Source organism: Tupaia chinensis, unplaced genomic scaffold, assembly GCF_000334495.1.
Source record: "Tupaia chinensis unplaced genomic scaffold, TupChi_1.0 Scaffold144091_1, whole genome shotgun sequence".
Taxonomy (NCBI): domain Eukaryota; kingdom Metazoa; phylum Chordata; class Mammalia; order Scandentia; family Tupaiidae; genus Tupaia; species Tupaia belangeri.
Window position 1 is genome coordinate 7,107 of NW_006203945.1, and position 5,296 is coordinate 12,402.

A 5,296-nucleotide genomic window follows, 5' to 3' on the forward strand; every position below is an offset into this window, starting at 1 on the left:
GCCCTGGGTAAAGTCCCAGGCCCAGCCTTTGCATTCCAAGGCAGAACCTGGCATTTGTGCACTGTGCAGAGTTACTGAATCCCGAGTGTTGTGATTTGTCATAGTGTTGCCAAGGCCAGGTTTCCAGGACATTTGGCAGGATCAGCTGGTGTTGCTGGACTCTCTTCTCAGAGCAGACAGGTCCCCTTCTCAACCTGCAACGATGTTGTCCTGGTTTGGGCACCTGGGCTCAGGCTTGAGCCAGTCTCTGAGTCAAGTCCGGGGCAGCCTGGCTTCCTTCACAGGAAGGACTTCAAAGGACATGCGGTTAGAGGGCACAGAAGACATGAAAGCATAATTACCTAATTCTTTGAGAAAGAAAATTGAAGCCAATCTTGCATTCTTAAGATCAGAGAATGAAAGACTTAGAAAACTTTGTACTGATCTAGAAGAGATTCATGAAGCATTAGAACTTCATATAAAGCACCAATCTACAAATTACTGAAATCAACTACAAGAGAAAGAGATAGAAATCAGCCACCTGAAAGCAAGACAGATGGTGCTACAGGGTCAGTTGCTCAGACTACAGTCAGCCACTCAGTCAGGACATTTGGGAACTGGCTGCCTACCAGTAACTATAGCATCGCCTTCATTCGGGTGTGGGACCAGTCATCATGCTTCAGCTTTCTACGATGATGACATGGACTTTGAGGACATCATTTCATCACAACAGGAAATAAATAGATTGTCAAAGGAAGTTTCAAGGCCTAAGTCTGAAGTTGGCTATTGGAGGTGTATTGCTCAGACTTCTAAAGTGCAAGGAATACATAGCTCTGATCAAAGTGAGATCTGCAAACTGCAAAATATCATTAGGGAACTTAAATAGAATCTAAGTCAGGAAATTGATGACCACCAAAATGAAATATCAGCATTGCAGAACACACAACAAAAATTGACAGAAATAAATTGTTGGCATTGTGAGGAATTAAATGACTATGAAGAATTAATTGAAGAACTTGAAAATCTGTTATGGCAAGGTGGCTCAGAAGTAACTGATCACTCTAAAATATATAAGATACTAAAAATGACTCAAGTTATGCAAACTGAAAAAGTGGCGTCTACAAAAAAACTGGAAGAAATTGAGGACAAAAGACATACATAAAAAATTCTCTCTTGCAGAAAATGACAGAGATTTTTTGAGGAAAGAGTAAGAACAACTGAATGTGGAAAAAAGACAAATAACTGAAGAACATGAAAGGTGGAAACTGGAATGTAGTAAATTGCAGCCGAGTGCTCAGGAGCAGAGTGATCCTGCGACAAAAAAGAAAGGAATCCTTCCACACAGCACATCAGTGGGAGAAGTGTTCAGACTGCAGCAAGCACTGCCTGATGCTGAAAATGAAATAAAGAGACTGAGAAGTTTAAACCAGGATAACAGTCTTGTTGAGGACAATCTGAAACTTAAAATGCATGTCCAAGGTTTAGAAAAAGAGAAGTCATTATTGAGTCAAGAAAAGGAACAATTTCAGGTATGGCTTCTAAAAGTGAACAGTGAATATGAAGTACTTAACAGTACAGCTGTGAGAGACATAAATGTGGATTCAGAATTCCATGACTTAAGATTTAAATTACAGGCAAAAGTACAAGTACTCAGAGTATTCGTGAAAAGGAGATACTGAGACCTGAGTTAGAAGAATTGGACAAACAGAACTGAGAACCTACCAAGCACATGATTTTGATAAAAGAGTGGCTGTCAAAACAAAAAACTGAAGGAGATAGCATCATCAGTCAGCTGAAGCAAGATCCTGATGATGAAAAAAAGAGAGTTCATAAACTTGAAGATGATAAAGTGAACATCATTAAAGATTTAGTCATGCAGAAAGAACAGTTAAGTCAAAGTGAATTTATCCTAAATGATTCGCATTTAACCACGCATGAAACTTGAGGACAAAGTAGAAGATTTAGTTGGTCAGCTAAATACATCACAAAACAATAACAAAAGCATTCAGAAGGAGAACCTTGAACTTAAGGAACACCTTAGAAAAAGTGTGGAGGAGCTTTCTGGAGTCAGGAATGAACTACATCAGTCTCCTCCAGACTCCAGCAATAATTTTCAGGATGACTTACTTAAAGAAAAGGAAGCTGAAGTTAGAAACTTAAAGCAAAATTTTTCAGAACTAGAATAACTTAGTGACAAACATCCATTTGAAAAATCGATTGCTAGTAGCAATCATTTTTTTTATGTCTTTTTATTTTTTTTAATTTTTTTTAAATTTTATTTTATTATCATCATCATAATCTTCTTTCTATTACACTAGATTACATATAACTTTACATTGACTTCCATTGCTTTTTCAAAAGGGAATGCCATGCATGTCAGTCAATACAGAGATATCAATCTCCCCGCTTTATCATTCAATATCTTTTCCATGCTTTTCCCAATAATTATTATTATAATTTTTTTAAACAATCAATCACTATTTCTCATTTTGCTTATTAAAAAGACTTCACCCATCATGAAATACTTTCCAGACCGGTTCAGTTGAGAATACTATACATGTCATCATCAACAGGTAATAAACCATATCTATTTCTCATTAACATCCTGCCTCTCTATTGTTCACTGCTGTCTTTATCCTCTTCTCCCTCCTTTTTTTTTTTTTATACTTTGTTTTTTATTATAAATTTTTTTTTTCTCATCACAACACACATATGAATTTTCCATCCAAAATACACTGTGCATTGGCTCAATCAAGCACATCAACATATATGTTCTCAGCAAATGATTTCCCAATTTTTGTGTCCTGCATACCTTGCCTTTTGTTTTGCCATCCTAGGTTCCCCATCCCCACCCTCTGCCATGTCCCATCTTCCTCCTCCATTGTCCCTGACATTCATGATTGCCCTCAATGGCTTCCGCCCCCCCCCATTCAATTGTTCTACCAATGAACTCAATTAGTCTAAGTATATCCACTAGCTAGCACAGCTGACATATCCTTACACATGTATCCAAATCTGATCCTAGGCATAAACCCCAGGGAGTAGAATGAACATATTATAAAGTAGACCCCAGTTGTGTCCATACAACTCTCTTCAGTCATCAAATGTGCATTTTTTTTTCCTCCTGCTTATTACTTTTTTTATATTAAATTATATTGCCTAACACTCATTCCCTGAGTATCATCACAACACACCAAGTGTAGTTTCCCATCTAGGATAAACTACATAGTGTCTTAATCAAGCATGTCGTCACCAATACTGTTCCATTTCTACTTTCATACATATAAATATGTTTTTTATCCTATGTTTGACCCTCAGCCCTTTCCCCCTCTCCCAATTACTCTATCTCTGCTATAGACAGCTATCCTCCAGAGGGGTCATTGAAAATGCGATACCTGCGAGTAGAGGGAGAGGGGTCACGAGTCCAAAGTTTTTAACAATAGGGAAAATAGATTCCATTCAAGGTTGGATCAAGTGTGGGTCTCGTGCAGTTCCGCAACTGTAGGTGAGTCTCCATGGAATACAGTTTCAGGAAGGCGGTTCTGGCAAGCAGAGTTGACCATCATAAAGTGAACATCATTAAAGATTTAGTCATGCAGAAAGAACAGTTAAGTCAAAGTGAATTTATCCTAAATGATTCACATTTAACCACGCATGAAACTTGAGGACAAAGTAGAAGATTTAGTTGGTCAGCTAAATACATCACAAAACAATAACAAAAGCATTCAGAAGGAGAACCTTGAACTTAAGGAACACCTTAGAAAAAGTGTGGAGGAGCTTTCTGGAGTCAGGAATGAACTAAATCAGTCTCCTCCAGACTCCAGCAGTAATTTTCAGGATGACTTACTTAAAGAAAAAGAAGCTGAAGTTAGAAACTTAAAGCAAAATTTTTCAGAACTAGAATAACTTAGTGACAATTTAAAGAAAGTTACTTTTTATCTCAAAATGGAAAATGAAAAGTTGGTTTTAACACTGGAAGATATAAGACATCAATTGGAAAAATCGATTGCTAGTAGCAATCAGTTTTTACTGGAAAAAAAACACCATTGTGGAGACTTTAAAAACAGAAAAAGGACAGTTAGAAGCAGAATTATGTTGAGCCGAAAAGAGGCTTTTGGAAGAGGCAGGCAGGTATGAACAAACCATTGAAGAGCTGTCAAGTACACGTCATTTGAACACCTCTGCCTTACACTTAGAACCATGAGTTTTTAATTAAACTCAGTCAAGAAAGACCTTGAAACTGCAAAACTTGGAAAGACTGTTGAGCAAGTGAATACCAATCATAAAAACACTAAGGCCTTTCTGTCATCTACTTTAGAAGGGCAGAAGTGATTGACACAACTTATACACGAGAAATAAATTTTTATTGAAAATCTTCAAGCAAGAAGTTTAGAGCTGCAAGAGAAATTAGATCAAACTTCTCAGGCCTTAGGAAAAAGTGAGATTTTAAGGCAGAGCATAGAGAAAAGGGATAGAAATCTTGGATTCATGAAAGAAGAAAATAATCATCTTCAAGAAGAACTGGGCAACCCAGGAGAGGCAGAAGGGAAGGGAACAGGCCTTCTCGAAGAGACACCTTTCTCCATGGCTCCTGCGATCTAGCCATTTTGGGGCAAACCAAGAAATGAAGATTTCCCACTGATAATTTGGCCTCCAGCATACAAAACTCCTGTGGTAGGAAGACCCCTTTCAGGCCTTCTGTCTCTGTATCTGTCTTTATCTCTCTCTACCTCTGTCTCGGTCTCTGTATTCTCTTTGTAATTTTTGCTTTTTAGAAATTTTTAAGGTGAGGCATTTTTTCTGGGTCTTCTGGCCCCTCCTATCCCTTTATCTTGTTAATAATTCCCTCTCCCCCTCCCAACCCAGGAGAGGCAGAAGGGAAGGGAACAGACCTTCTCAAAGAGACATCTTTCTCCATGGCTCCTGCAATCTAGCCATTTCGCATAAGTGTGCCGTGCAGTTTTCTAATTTTTGGGTTTTATTGAAAAAAATTTTAATATTTCTTTTTGTTTGATTTAAACGTTTTTCTCTTATTTTTTCTTCTCTTTTTCTCTGCTCCTTGTTTTTTGTTTGTTTTTTTGTTTGTTTTTTGCTGTTTTTGCTGTTATTTCTCTCTCTCTGTTTCCTTTTCTGCACACTCCTCTTCCCTCAGACTGGACTTCCAAGTTTGAGAAGAAACCAACCATCCACCAGATGACTAGAAATCTCTGCAGGATCACAAGAAATATGGGGAAGCAGGAAAATATCTCTCCTCCAAGGGAAAAGGATAACTCCTCTTCATCCACACACAGTTCAATGGAAATCATGGAAATGTCTG

At 37.9% G+C, this 5,296-nt stretch overlaps 1 pseudogene; it reads left to right on the plus strand.

Annotated features, from left to right (window-relative positions):
- The first annotated feature begins 202 nt into the window (after positions 1-202).
- Positions 203-5,296, plus strand: part of LOC102472259 (thyroid receptor-interacting protein 11-like) — a 10,017-nt pseudogene continuing 4,923 nt past the window's right edge.